This window comes from Photinus pyralis, unplaced genomic scaffold (genome assembly GCF_008802855.1).
Source record: "Photinus pyralis isolate 1611_PpyrPB1 unplaced genomic scaffold, Ppyr1.3 Ppyr1.4_LG6, whole genome shotgun sequence".
Classification (NCBI taxonomy): Eukaryota; Metazoa; Arthropoda; class Insecta; order Coleoptera; family Lampyridae; genus Photinus; species Photinus pyralis.
The window spans coordinates 15,473,004-15,497,943 of record NW_022170663.1 but is presented as its reverse complement, the minus strand read 5'-3'; the positions used below and the strand labels follow the sequence as shown (position 1 = coordinate 15,497,943).

Genomic DNA, 24,940 nt, shown 5'->3' with positions numbered 1-24,940 from the left:
GATGGATTTTCGAAATTGCGGCGATCGTTAACTAAATCGGTTAATCCAAAGTAACGAGTGGAGGGATTTCGCTTAGATATTAGGAATGTCTTGGATGATGACGCGAACGCAAAAAGTACATTGCTGATAGATGACACAGCCGACGGCGGCGGCGCACACCGACGCACCCCACCGTTTCCAAAGTTTGAGCTTTACGCGGGAGCTTTCCAGTCAGAGAACCGCGCTTTCTGCTCGCGATTGTTTCCGATTTCCGGATCAGCCCCTAAAAGACACGCTATGTGAGAAGTTTCGAAAACACAAACGCAATTGAGTGGGTGACAATGGGCAACGAAAATGCCAACTGACACCGTGACATAGTGTTCAACCACCACACGGATTAAAATGGTAAATTGTCTGCGTATGCAAATTCTAATCAATTTCAGCGCAAATCCATTTATACACCTAAAATTAAGTTACTCAACTTATAATTACTAAAAGCTTTTAATACGCAAACGACTTAATAGCTTTACCACATCTGTGACAGGAACGTCTTCCTAAAACTTTTAGTATTGGCATTAGCGAAAACCTCTTCCGACGATATTTAAAGTGAAGGCTGAATTGCTTCTGAAGTTAGTGACATAATTGAATTTGGCAATGGTCTCGTCCATTTGGAGAGAGAATTCGGTTGAAAACACCAACGATTTGCACGAATTCGTTAATAAAGCGCTCTTTCAAAATACGGCCATCTCAAGTAGCTTATTGAAGAAGTTCCAAAACAATAATGTTCTTATATTATTCAGCTGATTTGAGGTGGGAGAGTTAAAACGTCATTTAGATTCCTGGAATAAAATGAGCTATGTCCAACAATTCATTTCACATATCGCGAACAAATACATTTACGAAACATTTTAAAGGTTATCAAAATGCAAGGAAAATTAAACCATAATGGAGCAAAAGCCCTACATTTTTCTGCGGTAATTGTATTTTCGCGTTCAATCTCAACCTATCTTTTGTTCCTCTTGTTTTCCTACATTCGTAATATATTACGATAATCATATTTTGCCGTTCCACAATCAAATGATAAGTTGGATTGCGCTCGCACTTGTAATGTAATAATAATCCGCGCATCCATCTTTTCAAGTTTTAAGTGGAGCATCAGTGCAATTAATGTGTTAACATCCTTTGAAATTAAATCAAACGTGATCGTCATCGGGGATACCTCAACAGTATTATAACATTTTTGACTTTTTTTATTTTTCTTTAGAGACAAGTCAGTAGGACAGGAACGTATTAAGTATTTGAAAATCGCAATATTTTGAAAGTTTATAGAGGTATAAATAAACGTCAGTGGAATAGGTAGCAACTTATGAACTTCCGCTTAGGTATCGATTACAAATTCGGGGAAAATGTCTTTCTTCGTTGATTGAGTCATGAGTGATTCCATCCGCCACCTTAGTACTTTGCCAAAAATTATTGTTGCCTCTAGAATCACGTCAGCTGCTTTTTAGTCAAAAATCAATCGAAACAACTATTCGGTTTCTTGAAAGCAAGAGCCCTAATGTTGAATTTTCAGACAATTGTCATAGACTGAAACATATTTCAATCATAAAAAGTTTTCTTAGGAATTTGTTCATAGATTAATTAATGAACATAATTTATTATTTAGCAATCCATCAAATTTACAGTGTAGAGCTAAAAAACTAGTAAAAATGTGCAGATTAAACTACAACATACTATATTTCAAGAGGAAATTGAATATAATATTCGGTTTAACGAACTTTTCCATTTGACAGCATGCAATTTATTTTTCCTTATAGCGGTCAATTTTTGCTTTCAGGTTTTTCAATGGAAAGTTTTCTTCTAACTAAAAAAGTGATGCCAACCCTTTGAATTTTTAATACGTTTTAATTTCAGTATGTCGATTATTCAAGGAGTGCAAAGGTACGCAATGAGGACGGGTCCCTACTTAAAAGGGACCCCGACAAAAATGTACAAACAATTTAATTCGTTTATACAAAATTCTGCAAAAAATTGAAAATGTTTCGAACTCCTTAAATGGTATGCTTCTATTAATTATTTACATATTTTCCGTTACTAAAGGAAGAGATTAAACGTACCAAAGCATGATGCAAATGCTGGCTAATAAAACGGAGGGTAAATATAGGTGAAAAATCTGGAGCAATATCTGCAATATACAAAAATTAACAACCCGACGAAGTAACCCTTGAATTTTAATAATTTAAATCTGACTTTAATCTAATACAAAATGTGATACCTATGCTCAAAAGTAGCCAACTCAAATAGATTTAAAAGCAACTTTGCCATTTATGAAAAATAACATTCCGAAGTCTCTTAATAAAGTAAATGAAATAATTAATTAGCGGGACCTTCTCCAATCCAAAAAGTATCTGGAGGTCCTGGATGCGTACAGTGAAACCTTGGTATCAAGCTGTAATCACAGCTGTTCTGAATAATAGTACAGAATGCTAATACGCATCCTGGATACGGTAACCTTAGACTGAAGTTGTATTTCGAGTAATTTTAACACTCCAGCGTTTACCTCTGCACGGACGAAACAGTTAAAAACATTTAAAAAAAGGCAGATTCATACACAAAGAATTGAAGTCGCTACTGAACGACTTTATACATCGAAGGAACTGGCCAATATTAAACAAATACATTTAACTAACAAACAAACATTTAAAGTGAAACAATTAACTAACAAACAAATTCAAGTGTTAAGTGTTACCTACCCCTGAGCAGGAGTCAATAAAACGAAGAGTTACAATTAAAATTAAGTGCATGATTACCTTTTGTTATGGCACAAATTTCGAACAAAATCAACTGGACTCTTACTGAACGCAGAAAGCAGTAACGCTAAATTTTACAATAGACCTGTGAACCAATGAATTACAAAATGCAAAATCAGCAAAAAGACACTATTTTCTACATATACAGATAATTATCGTTTAAAAATTCATAAGGGAGAATCATTGGGGAGTAAACACTAAAAGCTTTGTTGATGAAGGACTCCATTTTTTGTTTGAGTGATTATTATATGGTGAAAAAATATATTTGAGACTCAAAATTGTTTATTTTCTAACGTCGAAATCGATAGCCGTTAGAAAATAAACAATTTTGAGTCTCAAAATAATATATTTTTTCACCATATGCTTCTTTGCTAGTTGCTTGTCCAGTTATCATTCAAAACTAACGTGATTTCCAAAATTCGTACTAAAACGTCCCCTTTCTTAAGTTATACTTACATGCCTCTGAAGTTTAGTCGAAATGAGTTTCTTACACCTCAAACATTATTTTTAAAGCAAACTACAACTAAAGCGTTAATTGACGTTGAAATTGTACATTCCAAATCTAGCTATCTCAAGTAGATTCTCGAGAAATGAATGTAGGAATTACATTACCAACTACGTTTCACATATTATCTTTCACTATCACCATTTGAATGTACAAGGTAAAGCAAATTAAACTTGAAAGACACTAATTCTCTTGTGGCATTTGACTTTTGTGGGGGTGAAGGCATCTGGATGAAAAATCAGTACAATAACACAGGAATAGACTGAGCTTTGTTCAAAGATTAATGTTCACATATCGCGTTTACATTTGAAACATTTAAAGGTTATCAAATCTCACGGAAAATTTCACCGTAATTGAGTGAAAGTCCTACATTTCCCTACGGTAATTGCATTTTTGCGTCCTATTCAGTTTGTTCCTCTTATTTTCCTACATTTGTACTGTAGCTCGACAATCATGTTCTACAGTTTACAATTAAGGTGAGATTTGAGCAATATTACATAGAGTGAACATGAGAAATACATAGTAAAGATATTAGCCTCATATTAAGTCGTCGTCTTTCTGATTAGAAAAATGAAGAATTTGATGAATTACTGAAGCCATTCATTGTGATAAGCTTTTAGGTACGATCAAAGAAGGAACTATTTAAAAAATGGGAAAGCAGGAGCACATGTTATTTAATCGACTTGTCCAACGAGGGAAAATAAAAGAAGCATCAAGATTTTTAGATAAAAGAAATATCTACTGGCAGAGTTTTATTTATTGATGAACTTGATGATTCTGATTCTGGTGACGGTTTTGGATGCCATACAAGACAAGACAAGAGTGCTGTTATACCTGATACCTTATTGCAATTACCGTCTGATATTGATAAACATCCAAATTTACAATACCTTGAAATTACATGTGACCATGTCAAAAAAGTTGCAAGAAAACTTCATGGCAGTGGAGGTCCAAGAGGATCAGGATCAGATCAATGGACATATTTTCTTTTGCGTCATGGAAATTCGCGTGAAAATCACCGTTGTTCAATTGCTATTTTAGGTGCCCTAATGGCAAATCGACTGACTGCAATTGATAAATACCTTGTAATTCGTCCTATTGGAATTGGTGAATGTTTGCGTGGTGTACTGGCAAAATGTATTATTCTTAGATCTGAAATTTGTGGAGCGGATCAACCTCGTGGTAGCTTAAAAGCTGGAAATAGAGGGCGGGGTCAATCGTATGGACAAACTTTTTCATGAAAACTGCTTATCTGAATCTGGATGGGGTTTACTACTTGTTGATGCAAATAATGCATTTAATAAAATAAATCGTAGGCATGCTCTTTGGCAGGCCAGATTGAAATGGGCCCGCTCTGCAAGACTCATAGACAGGGTGTTCCTTAAAAGCATGGTAATATTTAAGGGGGTGATTAATGGACCCATTTAAAGAAAAAAACTTCTTATGAACGTTTTAAACGTTTTAATTTTTGAGATACGGGGTGGTACAGTTTTAGAAAAAAAATCAGTGTTAATGATAACAGAGTCTTCTATGCATCAAGATGCATTTTCTGATGTGCAAAAGTTTTTATTTTCTCTACCAGTAGCGTCCGTACACGGCTATGTATTGAATATTTTTGGAGAAAAAGTACTACGCCACTGCTTTGTCTTAAAATAAAAATTATTTTTTAAATCCTCATTCATTTTTGAGCAAATTTGATCTTCTGGTTTTTCTTTGTTCGACGCATGGTTTTCGCTTAAAAAATTAAAATCGTTTTACTTCAGGATCAGTAAAATCCTAAAAATCCTAAAAATAAGCAGTGGCGTAGTATTTTTTCTCCAAAAATATTCAATGCAAAAGCCAAAGGTAGGTTTAATCAAGAAAAAATGCGATTTGGTTGCGATACACAAAATTAAGTTGCAATAAAAGTTAAATTGGAATAAATAATCAACAAAAATTAGTCGAGTGTGTATTGGGTATAGAATCGTAAACGAACCTCTTCGTGATGTTGTCACTTACAATGCTCAGTTCCCTAGGGGTTAGCAGTTTGAATCTCTACTACCTAAATATTTCGTTTCGTTTATACCTACCACTCCGCTTTCCTTTTGTGAGTAACATCTTGCGATACTCCATTCTCGCGATATTTACATTTAAAATTTTGATCATCACCACCGTTACCATCAAAACACAAGTTCTACGTGTGATGTGCGCTGTCTATTCGCTTTTGTTATTAGAATTAATGGTCAAAGTTTCCTGAAAGCGGCCCACAGTATAACAAGTTAAAAAGTAATCGTAAACGATTTACATAAAGCGCATTTCCACTTGCATTCATTTCCCATTTATAAGATGCAACTTCTGTTAAAATCGTAAAAATCCGGCCACAAATATGAAAATAGCGTTGCACATGGGCAACCCATTTTTGACGTGTTACTTCAATTTCAGTTTATGAGAAGAATTTCATTTCAATGCTTTTCTAAATAAGAAAGTTGGAACTGCGCATGCGCAAACCTAAATTTTAAAACTAATGTTAGATTTTCCCTTGTTCCAAGCGCCTAAGTATCAAATTTCACTTAAATGGTGCCATAGATAAAAAAGTTGGCACTGCGCATGAAAAATGTTGAGACTGGCGATCGATGATCCTTTATTCCAAGTGCCTATGTATCACATTTCATTTAAATTCTTCCGCAAATAAAAAAGTTGGCACTGCGCATGCGCAAAACCAAATTTTGAAATTGACGTTTGATTTTCCTTTATTTATAAGTAAAAAAGTTTGCAATTCGGTTTATAAATGGTCGAGATGCGAAAAGGGCACTGTGAATTTTGAATCGATTCGATTCAACTTTTGGCATTGCGTATTATAGGGCTAAAGCTATGCCCATATTGAATTTCATGCAATTCAGTTCATAACTAACGGAGATGTAAAAGCGATCGAACATTTCTAAACAAAGTTATCGTTCACACGGACAGATAGATGGACAGGCAGACAAAGGAACAGACGGAGAGACCAACCGGCAGGCGACAGATAGCAATGCAAAATTATAAACGATCTCTAGGATCGTTAATAAACGGCAAAAGTGTAAAATTATGGAAAATGTAAAAAACGGTTTTTTGTTTTTTTTACAATAACTTTTTTTTGTAAGCGGTACAGAAAAAATTCCTTCCTTGGTACAAGACTCGACACCATAACGAACCAAATAGCGAAAAAAGTAGAACAATAGCTCTTAAAATAAAAAACTAGTAGCGTCGCAAAACGGGCGGACGGACGGACGGACAAAGTGGCCACAATAGCGCATTTTTTTTTATTTTGTGGAAATGCGCTAAAAATCGCAGTGCTGACTGGCAAATCTAATGATACTATCCCGTTGATAGTGACCGGAACTTCTACAAAACCAATAAATTTATTTGGAAGTAAATGGTGATGTCAAGGATGGATTAGATAGAAGCATAAGTAATACAAACTTTCCACTGAGAATTGAAACACAATTTTTTCTACTTTGTGATTGTTATTTGTAGGAGTCTCGAAAAATTACCTAGTTTTCCACATATCGCAAATAATTTTATGAAACGTTTTAAAAGTAACAAAAATGCAAAGAAAAGTTTACCCTAATGGAGTAGGTAAACGCTTAAAATTTTTCTACAGAAATTGTATTTCCGGCCAACCTCCGTATTATGTTTTTCCTCCATTCGTAATAGAGCACAACTTTCTTTATAGATTTTCCAGTTCAGAAAAAATTACGAATGGATCATAACGTACCCTTTTTGTTTATAAAGTTTTCCATATTTTGAATTTCTTTATTATAGGTGTGTAGGTAAAATAAAAAATTCAATTTTTCGTGAAGCATATACAGCCTGATGATGGCCGAAATCGATCGCTTGAGTAAATATACGCCACACGAAATTTAAATTTCACATTTTACCTACACACCCATAACGTACGTATCCCGTACAGACATATTCAAATAATTGTCTGTACCCTAGGAACCAATTTTTAGGTTTCCGCTGAAAGACTGTCACGATCCATCACAAATTGAGACCTGTCTGTTAACTGAATGGTCACGCTCTTTTTTCAACGGTATAAAGACAAAGTTTTAGTTAACTTTTGCAAGTTATACACCTCTGAAGGTCGCCTATTTTCATGAATAAGTCAAGTGACGTCACACGTGGACTGAAATTATATTTCCAAAAGCAACTTTAAAGTCTTGTAATTTACTTGTTACTTTGTGGAGGTATTTTAATGATTCTTTCGCATTTTTGTTTAATTTTAGTAAATTTTCATAATTCATTTACACCAAATAGCTAGAAATTTCTCCATTCTACAACTGAGTCGAGCTATAATGTACTAACAATTAGCGCAGCTTCTTTTTTAGGTTATAATTTGGACCTTCTGCTCTCCAGTACTGAAAGAAATCTAACTGAGGTGTTACCTAAACATCTTAAAACTATTTACTAATTGCCGTAAAGTAGAGTTATATTATAAACTAAATAAATGTAAACATGAGCTTGTCACTATAGTTTTAACCAGGGTTTCGCGTTTTAGCGTTTCCAGCTTTCACACTTTCTTCCTACGACTGCATTTTTGGATACAACTATTCACAGTATGACAAATAATTCAAAAGTTTGATATTGATATAATGACAACGTTTCAAAGATAGCGATTTTTAATAAATACATTAAACTACTTAACGTAGCATTTGATATACTATTCCACCTAAAATACGAGAGAACTTTTGTAACGGCTAAATTACATTTACAAGGGTTGAAGACTGCACTTGCATTAAATAAAATTGAACAGTTTTCGATTTATTTGCTTCTGAAAACCACCTATTTCTCCAATCCAGTAGTCTTCTTTTCGCTGACTCATAGATATGCCATCTCTATATTTCTGGGCTTTGGTTACCAGGTGGAAATTTTTTTGCACGCTGAAAGACACTTGTATTTGAGTAGATTGACACTTCGCTTAACAAATAAACCCAATTTCATCCTTTCAGATGAAAATTTATTGATCCTTGCTGCGTAAATTTCGAACTTGAATTATAATAAAGCGACTTACACCCAGTACCTATCAGCTTTAATTTACAAATTACAGATCTGTCGACATGGGAATAGGAAAGGTTTTAAAAATTACCAACACAAATCACGCTATTAGAGATAAAGCAGCCCTTCTCGTTCTCATTTGCACTAGTGTAACATTCCATATTACTTCGGTTTTATACCTTCCCATGAATAATCGCTACATGCTCGTGTCATAAGCAAATAATGACAAATATCCCAATGTGATAATGACAAATAGTCCATTTTCTAAATAAAAACCAATGTACGATATGTGACAGAAGTATAAATGGGGCCTCTTTATTACTATCCATCACTTATACTGCTAATAAATGAAACTCATAGGTATTTGTAACTTTGTTGCGGCCCCTGTTTCAGGGTGCGTTGTTAAATAAAATGTTTGTAAGTAGACTAATTATGAGTTTCAGATTACCTTATTCATCAGTATGCGTATAACGGGCATTTCTAAATATGGAATCTCGTTTTGCGTTTTTGATATCCAGTTAATTTACCTACTTGTTTTGACCAACTGAAGGATATGTTCACGTTAAATTAAAAATACCCTTCTTTTAGAACAATGTAAACATTGCATAAATTCCCTTGGCAGCCTTGTATACGGGAAAATTACCGAATCTGTGGCACTGTTTTTTCCTGTGCACGGTATGGTAAAGTTATGTTTTCTGTGCTTCCCATCAATGCGTTCCTCTCGTTACAGTACAACTTAATTAAGTTATTAGTCCGGTCTTTCTGTACAATTAATTTACCCGTCAATAAACATTAAAATAAACGCATCCTTCTTGTCAGAAAGTAGTTTACCGAAAAGTATCCTGCTTTTATGCTATTTTAAGATGAGCTAATTGAAAACGAAAAGGTCGCTTAACAAACTCCAGCTTTTAATGATATTTACACGAAGTTGAAGCCTTTTTCGTGAGATTGAAGCCAAAAAAATGGACTTAACCCAATTTTTCCCCACGTTGAACGGAAGTTTTTTAACACATTAATTTTGATGATCGTACCCGATATTCCGTCAGTCTTTAGCAAGAAATTCTGTGGGACGCTCAAACAAAAGGCATTAAAATGTAAACAGGAAAAAATAGTTTATTCCGAAAGAAATATGTCGTAAATTTATATTCTTCCTTATCTGCGAAGCGCGAGGAAATCGTATTTTACGAAACCAAATTATATTTCATATATAACATCGCGAAAAAGAAAGAATCGCGTATCGATCCTCATAAATGAGTAACTCCCTTCAAGATTACTAAATCAAAAAGTATAGTTTTTTGACGTCATCGGAAACTTAATTTATTGCCGTCTTTTATAGCGTTTGTGAGACATACAAGATTTGTTCCTTTTCGGCCTTATTTTGTTATAATGCGCGGGGCGGGCTCAATTCTGCCTTTATGGGAAAGCTGTAATTGTGTTTTATGATGAATGTTGCCCAAAAGGTTTTTTGTATATTATGCCTAAAAGGGATGAAGGACGCATCGGCGGCGTCTCGACTTTGCTCCATACTCATTCTTGCCTGGTTAGCTTAATTGTTATAATGTATACCTGAATATAGTAGAAGGTGGTGGAGGGGGTGGGGGGGGGTGAAGAAGAGGTCTGACCTTCCTAGGGGATAATGTTATTTCTGCGAAATTTGAGTTTCAAATATACTCTCATTTCTATATCTACTGTAATTGTTTAAAATGGCTACCTCCAGCTTGGATGCAATCCTCCTCATCGACTCACGGTCAAAAAGACCAGGGTCGTTTCTTATTGAGTTACACCCAGCAATTATCCGATGTTTTAAATTGTCCGCATCTTCCACTGGCCTAGTGTAAGCTAATGATTTTAAATAGCTCACTAGGGAAATAATCAAGGGGGTTCAAGTTCCGGCGACCAAGGAAGTGAATTTCATCTCAACTAATCCAGCGATGTTCGGAATGTTGCTAATAAATAACTTCTTCTTTTTCACCCTGTATCTTCGCAACAAAGTTCTTTTTTAAAAATCATTAAAGAATAAAATAGACTTAGTGATAAGCCAAAGAATAACCTCTTTAATTTTTGCTGCATGTTTAACAAGCACCCTGTATACCCTGTATACAATTGATTACATTGATTACTAATTTTGGTGTCCAATCTCTGTTGAACTCGAAATGGGGTTGTATGATAATTATTAGGAAGTGAACAAAAACCTTCCCCATACACTTGGAATAATCTTTAATTGTAATAGCCGAAACATGTCGCATTACAATTAAAGATTATTCCAAGTGTATGGGGAAGGTTTTGTGTTCACTTCCTAATAATTACATTGATTACATTTGGTTAAAAACTACTCTAATTAATCAAGTATGAGCTGAATGCGTTGGCAATCCTTCTTTGGCCAAATAGACACAGAAAATCGTAGTAAAGCACACCTTCAGCAGTAAAAGCGCCCAAACGCCCTTTCATAACCATTGGTAGAAATTCAACGCTAATCAATCCCACAGTTACCAAATTATTTAATTTATAACAAATTTTATAGGCTACAAGACATTAAAATTTCAGTTTTAGGTTTAATATTTTCACTATACAGGGTGCCCGTTTTTCAAGCTCCAACATGGGGGTCTCGGTTATTTGAAGAGGTGAAATGTAGTTTAAATTGGGCCAAATTTGCGTATTTTGGTGCCCAATAATACGCCACGAAAATTTGGATGTCTTCAGAGGTTTGCGAGATTGTTAAAAAATCAAAATTGTTTTTATTTCTAAAACGACAAAAAGTGGTCGTTTTAAACTAAAACATTATTAAAGCACTTTTTTATGAGGAACCCACATACTTATTCTATTGAAAAATTCATGGCACTTGGAAGTTACAGAAGATAACTTTTTTCTTTCTTATGGCAGCCATTTTAGATTTTAGCATTTTTGAATAAAGTTTGTTTTTCTGATTACAATAATGTATCATGTGATATGTTTCAAAGGTATTTCCATACTTTGACGGAATCTTAAAGCTGAAAGATATCATATGATACAGTTTAGTAATTAGAAAAACGAGCTTTATTCAAAAATGCTAAAATCCAATATGGCTGCCGTAAAAAATATAAAAGTCATCTACTGTAACTTCCAAGTCTAGAGTGCCTTGAATTTTTTGAAACATATTTGGATTCCTCATAAATGAATGCTTTAATAATGTTTTACTTTAAAACGTCCACTTTTTGTCGTTTTCGAAATAAAAGGGAAAATCGAAAATTGAAAGTTTCGGTTTTTTTCAAAAATATAGTCAATAAATGACATCTGTGATTTTAGCAGAAGGTGGTACCTATAAAACTAAATTAAGAGCATATATAAAAAATAGATTGCGCATGCGCAAATTAATTTTTTATTTGTGTACCATTTTTCTGAAATTTTAACAAGTGAAAATAAAAGCAAATTGGAAACTAAGTTGGAAACGTACGGATTATGCGTACACAGGGCCAAGGTTTTAATGCATTTCTTAAGAGGTACTTTCTTGCCATTTGGTTCATTATGGTGTCGCGTCGCGTTTTTGAAAAAAAAGTAGCGCCTACTGTGTGTCAACGAATCTATTGGACAAGCCATAATTTCTAGAGTTTCACCGGAAATGGTCCAGGTTTTGAATTTTGGAATGGAACACCTTGTATATTTTTACATTTTTGGATAAAAGTAATAAAATAGTATCGTTAAATTCGTCCAAAAATCCTTTTTTCGGAAACTGCTTGTCAAAAAACGGTTGCCATTTGAAAATACTAGTTCGACACGAAAATTTACTTTTACAAAATTGTTTTATTTCGGTCTCTCATATTAGCCACTAAAATTTTGCGATTGTAATTTTCTGAGATCACCTAAGGTCCTTAGATTTGTTTGGATAGTAGGCGTAAAAACTTTTGAAAAGGCCACACTCTGATTCAGAATTGTCTCAGAAATCCAACAATATAAAAATATACAGGGCGTTCCATTTAAAAATTCAAAGCCTGGGCCATTTCCGGTGAAGCCGGGCGTGAGCGAAAAGAAAAAAAAATGTGAAAACTCTCCTCTTCACGTACCATTTACCTGTACCAAATCTCATTTTGAGACACCTATTACTCTGCAATGGGGAACGAATATTTGCTTACTTGAAACTGCAATGTGGAGAACGTGAATGAAAATAACTTCCCTTAAGAGAAACCAGGAAATTTACTTCGTTGTCTGATTGTCTTACTTTTACCACCTCAAATGCGATTTGGCTTGGTGATTTTTCTAAATCAGTAAGCCACGCGACTATTGATTCAGTTCTTATGAGCTTAGTGAGCTTATACTTCCTCTAAAAAAATCGGCCGCTCATCTGCTGGGAGAATAGCATTATTGTACTACTCGTATATGCAGTACGCCTAAAAATTGTGCTTTGTTGTGCTCGGTATATGAAACACGGAGCTTTCTGGGAATATAAGGCGAAATTATTTGATTTTTGTCAATCGCACGGACAATTCTCATTACTTTCTGCCTGTAGGGCTAAGCGGTGCATGAATAGCAGTGACAAGTGAAAGATGAATCGAAACCATTTATCTTGGTTACCGTTCAACTTTAGCTAAACTTATGGGAAATAAGTTGAAAAGCTAATTTCACAATCTGGGAAAGAAAAAGATTTATCTAGCAACACAGCAAGTAAAGAATTGGCTACATTGTACTTTTCTATAGCCACCGTCAGGGCAAAACTTCGATGAAACTTTTTCTAGCCTTGTACGCCTTTAAACGTGGATAATCTCTTACGAAACTCTTCTATGTTTTGTGAACATGCGATAAGCACGTTGACGGTACTCGAGGATACGTTGTATATGTACTCGAGATTCAATTTGTTGAAAAGTCTGGAGCCTTGAAGCTTTAATAAGTGATCCAATTGGAAATTCGATTCGAGCACCTATTTCATTTGAATGGCAACCGCGCGGAAAATTAGTGTTTAATTATTGGAAAAAAATATTTTCGCAATCAGTTATAATAAATTGGAGGTCGCAAATACAAATTTTTAATTGTACAGAACGTATTGGTTCTTTAAGGTTTCTAATTGAAATGTAAATTGCGACAGCGCCTACTAAAAATTGAGATGAGAGGCCTCTGTAGGGAATGAAGCCTTTCACCTAAAACCACTTCACAATGTGTCGTTGGAAATACAAAGCAACAATTTTTACATATTTGTCACTCTTTCACCATACAAGCAACAACTTAGAAGTAGAAATATCTAGTTTGGGCTATTTATCCACATCTTTATCAGCAGGATTTATTGCAAGGATCTTTTTTATATACGTTACTATTTGTAGAATCCCATCCAGGGGCCAACGTCAGTCGTTGGCTGTTGCCTTTTTAGGAAAACTGTCAACGAATACTCCTCCAAAGAGGCTGGTGGTGCTGGAATGAAATAAAACCCAAAAGCAGTATTTTCAGTACTTGACAGTTACAATGTTTCGTAGAAATCAATAACAGGTGTTGTAGAAATATGTTAGTTTATGGTAACGAATAAAAAAAAACCGATTCGCAACCTAATTGGACAATTTTCTGCGATTCTATTAATCCGAATTGATTGCCCGAGGTTATGTAGTGTGGTCAACTGTAAAAGGGCAAATTGGTAAAAGAACCGGGGAATGGAAAGAAATCAATTAACAATTTTCCATTATTCTGCATTAATCACCACAAAATGAAGCGTTAACATTTAAAATATTGGATAGGCGGAGTTACGTCAATGAGTAGTTGAATTGTACTAATTATTCTAGCATCACACGCTACCTACTTGAATTGATTAAAATCAATTAGTATAATTACATAATTACTGTTTTCTCCCAATTCGTAAACAACGTTACCCGCGTGAAGTTAGCCCCCCCCCCCCAACATTAAAATAATGAAACGTCAAATAGTTCCTTCATTTGCACTTTAATTGCACTTTTAATCACACCTCGATTTTTCGTTTGCACATTTATCTAAAAAAAGATATTTAAAAAACAAAATTGGGGGAGCTAACTTCACGATTTCAGCCCCCCAACATTAAAATAATGAAACGTCAAATAGTTCCTTCGTTTACTCTTTGATTGCACATTTAGGCACACTTCAATTTTTCGTTTGCACATTTATCTAAAAAAGATATTAAACAACATTTTCCTTTACATAGGCCCTAACCTTAAAATAGAACTGTATATTATACTTTATTCGCCCACCTCCCTAAAAAAGAAATGAACAAAATAAATAGGGGAGGGTACATTCCCATTTTTATTGCATGTCACTAAATGAATTTGCACTGATAGATTTTAGTTTGTCTTTTTCGGAAACGGGGTGTTTGATTTCTGTTACACCATTTCCGATATCACGTTTATTTCGTTAGTACTGGAAATTGCTGAGGCGATCTTCATGACAATAATTAATTTTTGCAAATTTATTTATAAAAATGTAGCTTTTAATCACACTTTGGCCGGCTGGTAGGCTGGCTGGCTGGATGGGGGCAAATGCGAGCCAGTAGAAGTACGCTTGTAGAAAGGCGAGGAGTGCCATGCACGTACGGGTCGTGTAATTAACAACTTTAGGGACGGTGCTACATGATGTGGTGTCGGCGACATCTGGGCGCCATCCCCGAGCGTGATGTGCCAATCTAGAGATTTTTCAGTTTTTTCCGATTTTCTTCTACAGTTTTGGTCCGATTGCTTTCAAATTGGTGTCATCGTTTTTCCCAGGGGCGAAATTAACCACTTTTGCAAGGCGTGCGTCTTCATGGGGCAGTCGACTTCGGGCACCCGGGACGTCGGAAGTGGGCATTTAATGGCTATTAAGACACTCATATGCATTATGTAATTCTCATACTCGTGTCCTTATAGCATGCTCATTGCATAATATACTATTTTTGAATAATTTCCCGGCTAGCATGGAATAAAGTTAAATCTTTTCCAAGAAACTACTGGAGAACCAGCTCATTTCCCCTTTCACTTGACACTGTGACGGTAGAGGAATGGAAAGCACCAGCAACGGTTACAGCAGGATGAAGCAGGCCACAAACCGACGATACTATCAGAAGTTCATCTGGTTCGTGACGTTTGGATGCAGGGTCTTCCAACTCAAACCCAAGGAATCTTACAGATCCTACAGATATACAGCTATCACAGCCGACAAGATTATGGAGCTGCTACACCAGCTCTTCCGTCTTCCATCGTTGCGGCTATAAACACCGATTCACCATCAGTTATATCAAAACCAGCTTAGTCAATGACTGGATGAAGGCAGTTTTCTGTTATGCTAATCGAAATGAAATGTGTCATGAAGCTTTCTCGATCGAAAAACTGTAACGTTTCTGCTGACCGTAGCCGTGACCGTTTCCGATATACAAATTCCAATGGTGTTTTTTGGTACCATCGGCGTTTTGGAAATCATGCAACCAAACGCACTTCTTGTTCGTTTCAATCGAACCCCATCGGCAGACCTTTTGACCCCTTTTATTTAGATGTACACGGTAATATTGTACGCGTTTCCACAAACAAAGCGGACAATTACGTTTTCAACGAGCTTTGAAAATTCCGTAACATTCGCAAAATACAATCTCCGATCAAAGCTACTTTTAATCACCCCAACGATCAAAATGCGAATCCTCTAATTATCGGGACCAAGACTCCGATCGCTGTCTAAGCAAATCGAGGATCCTCCTAGAACCCCTCCAAAAACAAATACTTAGTTTTTTGATAATTTAATTGTGTTAATCAAGGTAACAATTAATTAATTTGCGCTGGTCGATGCTCCTTTTTCAACCAATCCACGCAAGTTAAAAAACCGTACACTCAGCACCTTTCATGCGTATTTGGCATCTGGATGGAACGTAAGAAATGTAATACTAGACGCTCACTAAAATGAGTGTAATCTCTTATCCATACGGCCTCTATCTCGGCGCCAAAAAATGGCTGCGCAAAAATGACATACTTTTCGTTGACCTCAATCGTCCAGAACAATTCTTTACATTGTCATGACTAAAATTCGTTTGGTAAGATGCTTGCCTTTACTTATTTCTGCTGGAAACTATGGGACGAGAACTAAACGAATCTTTCAACTGTAAATTGTACGAAATATTTAATAGCTCTGGAGAAGATTAGGTGATAAAGTCAAAAATCAGTACCTGACCACCACAAACTGGGAGGCTCTACATCCCAACCAAGACCTAAGAACCAAATCTGTTGGATAAGACACTTTGCTACGAAACTAATTGGTGCAAAGAAGAATCCAAGAGCTAATTCCGAAAGAAGGAATCAGAATCCGAACGCCACTGAAGGCCAAGGATTTTGAGTCGGAAGGAGCTTGATGCTGACGATTATCTAAAAGAATCGAATCTAAAACTTTCACACAATTGAATGCCCATTTGCGAAGCTCAAAGCAACAAGCGAGCGAAGAGATTTACTAATGTTGTTGAGAAACTAATTGAGTCATATAAGCAGAGTTCAAATAATCCCTCATGACGTCCTTATGGAGAGACTTCAACAGAGGTTGACCAACGACATCATTTTCCAACGAACGAAAATGACGCTTTGCAATTTTCGAAACTTAGAGTGGGACGGCATCACCAAAACGATCAAATGCTTCCCTATACAACGAATTTTTAAAAATGGATTCCACGCGATCCTCCTCAGGAGTAATTGCTCGAACAAAGATAAAAAATAACAGAATGAGTGCAAACAATTAGCAATTATCCTACAAGTGTACGAAGATATCCCTTACGCTGAAACTCGATTGGGGTAGAAATTTCACTTCATAGTATAACCACATAGCGCCCCAAAATATTGCGAATGTAAGATTTTGATTAAAATAATAAATATTGTGGGTTTCCTATACACAAACTTTAAATTGGAATATTCGTCTGCGAAAGGAAATTCAATAACGTTCACTTTGTACCTAAGGGTTGAGATTTCTTTCAATCTGCTACCACGCGGGGGGTGCCACATCTAATGACTGTACAAAGACGCCTACATTAAAAAAAAGTCAGTTTCTTTTTTCTACACATACGGATGTCGGAGGAAATTGCCTGTCATAACCCTTAAATTAATAGGTATCTCGGTTCCGTATATTTGAATTAGGTCGCAGAGGTTTACCGAATTAAAAATAATGTGATTGAGTTTCCCAAATAACGTATCCAAACTGTAATCATGTGCGTTGGGAATAATGATGAGGCGTGTTAAATGCATTAGAACGGTTTCAATTTCCTGTTATGAGCCGAGTTCGGATTGAGTGCTGAACTGAGCGCGGTTTTATTGTTGATTTAGAAACTTTTATTTTAGGCGAAATTAATTTGCATACAATAGGTTTTTTGCTGTAAGCAAAAAATTACGTTAGGTCGGGATGTTGGGAAAACGAGGTTTTAATTATTTCAATTTAACACAATATTTATTTCATATTTCGAGGTTTTTCCGTTTTATATATTTTTTCGTCCCATTATAAATTCGCTTTGTTACTTGATGTCCATTCTGTTTCATTTAAATTGGACTGACGCAAAAAATATTTTAAAACTGTTCCAGTTTTGTTAAATGCGAAGCTCGCAATTTAGCATGTTTGGTGATGTATGGTATCCGTTTACTGTAAAATAGGAATTTATGTGGCACGTACAAAAAACTTTACTGAGGCACTGTATACCATTAATAAAATAAGGAGAACAAAATGTTGATTATCTCATTAACCACGAATCTATTAGAATTTACTCAGCGCTAATAAATTTACTCGATCTCATACACGGTTCCATAAATCTACTCAATTTTATATTTTAAGATCTCATTTACTTATACATACATAATGAAATTTGGGAGTTTTAATGTTCCACGTCATCTTCTATAATTTAAGTCCATTCACAGTGATGATGAATCTTTAAAACACTTCAGGAAACACAAAAATTCTCAAAATCGCCTTTACCTTTACAATTTGGAATTTTTTTATAGGCCAGTAAACTAGTCCGAGACCCGGTATGACCAATACGAACCGAGTTGTAGCTTGGTAAAGGTTTGCTCTTGTTCGTCAAATGCTAGAGTTTAAAGTATTACAAAAAAACGTTTCTTCTGTTTTAAAAACAAACTTTAGCATAAAATTAAGTGAGTTACGATGAAAATAAGGTAGCTCTGTCCCTTTTTTTAGCGAAAAAATCAGCGCAAGCAACGCCCCTTATAATTACGACCCCAATTAGAATAAGTCCTTCCCCTTTTCCAGTTTTCTCTAGTTACTTATATCTTATACCTGTATTATATATTAATACATTTTAGAAGTGTGACCAATTTAGAAGAATTAATATTGAAATAATAGTAAAGTTTATTTAATGTTTCGTAGAACAGCCTGCATGCATTATAGTAAATACAAAGAAAATTAAAAATATTAGTACAAATATAACAATAAACAAAATTCATAACGTAACAATACTTAATTGTCACGAAAAGAACTCTGTACTGAAAAATTCCTCATACGAGTAAAACGCTTTATTAATAAGAAATGGTAGAAAATAATTGTAGCTAAAAGTGAAAAACGAATTTCTGAAATTTTGCGAAAAACCTCCTCTTCAAAATAACTACAACACAACTGGAGATACTTAAAAAACTGTACAGCATCCAATTGTAGCTTTTTTAATTCCAAAGATTTTCTTCGCCGGGAATTTTCTGTACGACACATATGGAGTGAGATATAGACATTTAAAGCGTGAATTCATATGCGAGAAAATACCTTGTTTTAGCCCTTTAAGCTCACTCAATTTGAAACTAAGAGTTTTAAAGGGATTTGATGCAAATAGCCAGAGTATGGTTTTTTTTAATGCACTTTCTATCTTATCATAAAAATAGAGGAGTTATCATTAAAAAACAAAACACAATTTTTTTCGAAAAATTCTGAAAGCACAATTCGGGGCATGATGATCTATATAACCGGTATACTACACATTATAAACTTACATACACACTTACATCCATTCCATACACCTATACACTATGTAATGTATGTACACTATACAGGTCGATTCAAAAACCACGCCATCTATCAGGAGGTTGAACACCATACTTTGTTAGAAATGCACACTGAATAACTGTCGTCAATAATAAATTATTAATTTTTTTAGAGTATATATTTTTTTATTTTATAGCATATGTTAAATTAACATTTTAATAGGTTCCAATGATTAGGCTAAATCGTTCTTTAACCGTAAGCATACATAAAATGATCACTTTAACCGTAATGGTAGTTAAAGTGAAATAAATGATAGGGCATTCTAATGACATCTGGCATTCTAATGACATCTGTCATTCTTATTTCAAATGCATGATATGAAATTACGTTCAGAACATATGACAATTGTTTCTATGGAAACGATCACGATGGCAGAACCTAAGTTTGCTATTTTTGCCGTCTCTAAATTAAATTCAGAATTGTCAGAAGTTTTACAATGATTTATATGGCTTCTGCTATAAAATAAAGGTTTGTATTATACACGACGATAAAGGGAAACTAACCATCTCGTGAAAGTTAATTCACTCGTGGCTGCTCCACTCGTGAATTAACATCTTTCACTCAATGGCTAAAATATCCTTTTATCGTCTTGTATAATAAATAAATATATTATTAAACCATAATAAGGGTTGAGTGTTAAGAGTTAAAATATGCTGAAATAATGTTCCAAAGCCTCTTAACAAGCATTACTCAACTCATCTGAACCAAATTTTAATCACATTAAGCTTTAATATGGGGTAGTTTTCACCTTTACAAAATGGAGAGAGCCCACCGACATAATGTAGATTTTGAAGTGGAGGGTAAGTTGAACTTAATCCCAAATTTTCATGCAAATCGGCCTTCATTTTTTATTTCTGATCCACAAAGTACATTAAAAATAAAAAGACCCGTGTGTCCTCAATTTTTATTTGCGAGTAAAATAAACCCAAAATAAATTATTGAAAAGCTGTGTTTTCAGTCCGAATTTGAAACGCTTCAGACTAAATACGTCACAAACCTACAACCAATCACGTAGAAGTGAGCTGGCAACCTTACCCGAGGGTCTGACGTTTGTCACATTTGACCTTTTTGAGAGGGATGTTTAACTGCATCTAGCACGAAAGTGACAAGTGCCTGTGACAGATGACGCAAGTTATAAATGCCATTCTCCTGCAATATTGCCAAGTCGTTATGTCATCTGAATGGTTCTAGGAGCTGATTGGTCGGGCTTATTACGTCACAGAGCCCGCCACAATCATATCGTTTTGAATAAACCTTTAAAACCGCACATGTTCATTATTTTTTTGCTAATCAGCCTCTATTTTTAAATAAACTTTTACTGTCCAAAAAAATGTTTTATGGTTTCAGGTACACGCTTATTAAATTAGAACTGCGGAATTCAACTATACTGTAAACCCCCATTTGGAAATAATTGCTAGGTTTTATACTATTTTAAGTTTCGTTTCCTGGACTATACAGGCTGATTCAAATTCGTGGGCCACTATGGGGATCTCGAAAACTGTAAGAGATAGGTATATTTTTTAAATGCTCTGTCAAATGACACAAAGTAAAAAATCAAATTTGGTGATGGTTAACCGAAGACGAAACGTCAGACTTAAAATTTAAAACTAGCATCTTGTAGAGGGAAAAAAGTGGCCATAATAACGTGTCATTTATTTTGAAATATCATTTTAAATAATTTCGGTAAAAAATAATATCTCCGAAAGCAGTCGGAATTTTTTCAAACTGGCATTTTGTTAAGCATCAAAATACGCAACTTTGCCAAAATTTGAACTACATACCTACCTATCTCTTAGAGTTTCCGAGATCCCCATGGTGGCCCTCGAATTGGAATCATAGCCTGTATATGTTCTCGTCCTTTCTTACGCACAAAATTGAGTATTTATTCAATGTATCTTCCCATTTGTGTATAAAAAGAACCGAGAGTTTTAACACCGACTGCTACCACGATTCGAAAGTGCTGCAAAACGTCCGTCGTTTTGACATTAAAGTAACGATGACGTGCACGCACACAAAGCAAAATCTTACTATAAATGATTTCTAAGGTTTAAAAAGTGTATAAACCTTAAAACATTGACTCCAATCATTGGAAAAGCAAACCTTTGATGGATATTCTGATATGTCTGATCAATCCCAGTTCGTTGATTTAAAATCTCACCAAAACGGCAGACCTAAGGCATTATTGTGTTAGCACATGCAGAAAGTATGATTTCAGCTTAATAAATAATAAGACAAATGTTGCAACGTGTCCCGAAATTGATACAAACACAGTTATAAAGGAAATTTCTTTCATTTACATGTACGAAATACAAAATAAAAGCGTGTTTCACGTAAAGCTCTGAAGTAGAGAATAAGGGAGCATTAAAAATGGCCCATTTCGGATGTCGGTCCTTTAAAAAAGTCAAACAAAGTAATGGATTTGTTTTTTTCCCTTTGGTTCCAACCTAAAATGGTGGCTATACGTTACGGTACTTTTTGTAAATATCGCAGCAACATGTCACATTAACTTCGCAATTTCCGTTTTTCATTTCTGCTGAAGGATAACGTAAAAGTTTTATCCAAAGTGTTTGCATATTTCAAGGGCCTTTACAAATGCAAATTGGCGAAGAGCTGAACATTAGAATTGCTTTCGAATCTTCAGTGTATAATTACTAAATTAATGGGGCAGGTAGAGCTTTAAAAGTGGAAGAATTGTCGCAAATGTTAATTTTAATTAAAACTATGAGCGCACAAAAAGGCCGTTCGGATAAAAACTTTAAACGGGTAACAAGGATTTTATTTGCCTTTTTAATGATTTTCTTCTCCTTAATTACTCAATCTTTACACTCAAGAGGTCTAGCAAAACGTTTTATGCTTAAACACCGCCAACAACAATAAAGACCGGCAAAAAATCGTTAAAATTTTAATTAACTCTGTTGTTTTACGGCGTAACCTTCGTAATTAGGTTCCACGACAGGCATTTATGATTATAAATTATTTAAGCAAAACGTTTATTTTCAAAATTCTTGGTAAATTTACCTACTTCTGATTATTTACACGGATTCGTTGAAATTTTAATTGAAATAAAGGGGATTTATATCGCAAGTTGGAAAAATAAATTGCGACACGGCTGATAAACGATAATGGGTCCTCGGTTTTGGCGATTAACTCCTACCGAAAATTAGAATCAATAAATTCGGTGGTCCGAATTTGTCGAATGCGTGAAATATTGGCACCAAGGCAGTTTTTCTGTATAAGCTTTCGATTGTGACACGCTTAGGTACAGAAATGGTATAATCCTAAACAACACAAACATTTAATGAACTAATTTCCAGGGTCCTCTGCAAATACCCTTATAGCTGCTAGGTGAGCTGTATTAAATTAATTCGAAATAGGAAGGACCTTCTCTAACTAAGCAAGCACTTAATTGAACCAATTATTGTCTCTTAATCAAACATGGACGGCCTAAAAAACGAACGTGACTTCGGAAATATCTAACGGGCTCTAATCTTACACACCAGTAAATAAATTGAACTCGTCAAAGTTTATCTTTGTTGACGTGTTCTAAAAGAGTAGAAAAAGAACTGAGGCGAAATGAAGTTAGGCCGTTGTAATTCGGGACTCCTTTCAGTTTGTTGTACCAAATAACTTGATTACCTTTTCCCGTTCGACACCAATTATGCTTTGTATGTGTTATTTTTAAGCTTTGAAATAGAAATGTTTTGCGAACGTTTTCCATCTGAATTGCTCTTTGTATCTTTTTACATCAAGTGACCCAGGAACCTCACAGATCGGTAATAATTAAAAAAAAAATCAAATTAAGCAATTTCCACGGTGAATTTACCTCATGATAAGCCAACTAATGGTAATAACTACCAATTAAAAAAGACGTAATTTGACCCAGATCGCCGCTATCTTTACGCCTCAAGTACTTAAAAAACAGCCAATTAAAAATGACACATTTCGTTGACTGCAATTATCCAGAAAAATTCGTTAAATGATCTTTAACACAGTTTATTTGGAAAAGCACTGCAGAACCTTGATCTTTTTTACAACCAGAAAACAATCTACTGGACTTATTTCAGCGAGAAAGTTGAAAAATTAAATCCAAAAGAAAAACTTCCATTACACAATATTGCACACGATTTAATTTATGTGAATTTATTATAATGCTTATTATTAGTCTTTACGTTGTAACTCGAAGTCTCTGTGTTTTGAAAATGGGCGTCGTTTCCACGCACAAACTCTTTTTAGTGCATTTTTTAAGAATTAAAAAAAATGTGCTATTGTTTGAGTTTTGTCCGTCTGTCCGTCCGTCCGGACCCACTTCTGCCGTTTCGAACTACTTCTAGAGGAATAGTCCTAGAGCCCTGGAATTTTTCGCAGTAGGTATCCGATACCTTGAAGGTGTGCCAGATGAAAGGTCTCATCGAAATTAATTGGTTTGTACAAACTATAACTTTTCCGTGCGATTCTTTTTTAAGATGAATGAGCGACGGGGCCTGAGGGGGAGGGGTGGTTAAAAATTAATTTTATCTCATTGTATTCTAATTAAAGGGCTCAACGAAAGGAACCGTTTTCTACCAACTACTGCCTTTCTTTCTGTCCTCTTATCAAAGTACGGGGTGGAGGAGGAGGGGGGGAAGTGGAACTAGTTTGTCCTTCATGGTACTCTAATGAAAGGTCTCAACAAAAGGAATTAATTTCTACCAACCATAGCCCTCCTCCTCGACCTCTTATTGTGATCGGCTATATTCCCTTATACCTCAAGAACCGATTGTCGGAAGAGGGTACTCACAAAGGGTGACTGAGACGTCTGCAAGAAATATTGGTGATGTCAAAACAATTTCGGTTAAAAGAATGCGCTTCACAATTTATACTATTTGCTAATAGATGTGTTTCTTTCTTTGTCCGTCATATAGCCCAGGGATCATACAGGATGACGTTCAACAAATTAGAGACAAGCTGAAATTTGGCAAGGTACTTTATTTTAAGGTATTAAACATCCTCTGAAACCCCAGCGTTGAGCCCGTGACCCCAAAACTACGCCCTAAGTGGGGCAAAATCTACCTTTTTATAGAAATATTAGAAAATAGTATTGTACTAAGTACTTCAATGGGTTGCTGAAAATTTTATCTGTGTCACGCAACAGCTAAATGATCGATGTATGGTAGGAAATTTTCTTCTCTACAATTTTTCTCTCTTGACATTTTTTCTTAAAATGCTTGGTTTTACAGTTATTAAGAAAAATTTCAAAAAAGGTAGATTTTGCCCCACTTAGGGGGTGGTTTTGGGGTGAAGGGCTCAACTCCTCGACGCTGGGGTTGCAAAGGGTGTTTTAAAACAAAGTACCTTGCTAACTTTGAGCTTGTCTCTAATTTGTTGAACGTTACCCATATAAAACGATGGATAGGCCCTGTGCGATATGATAAGTTTTAAATTTTACCGACCTCAAAATGCCCGCAGCAGAATTGAATGGCTTGCAGATTAGTGCCATTGTGAGGCCCCGCAGTAAAATGGCCAAACACGAACACCTTATGTGTAACTATCATTACACCCTGTATATTTAATTTCGAATATACCAACACACACGATTCAATTTGGTCTCGGGAGAAATCATTACAACCTGTATATTTAAAATAGTATAATCAATGACACTAAAAAATTCAAATTCCCGCAAAAATTCAAATTTATCGCA

General features: G+C 35.1%; 1 long non-coding RNA gene across 1 annotated transcript in view; it reads left to right on the top strand.

The window, feature by feature from the left end:
- Window positions 1–223: 223 nt before the first annotated feature.
- The window catches only part of LOC116174977, a 35,545-nt gene continuing 10,828 nt past the window's right edge, over window positions 224–24,940 (top strand). Inside the window, exon 1 of the long non-coding RNA XR_004146207.1 lies at window positions 224–384. This is a non-coding gene — a long non-coding RNA (uncharacterized LOC116174977). The remainder of the gene's footprint in view (window positions 385–24,940) is intronic.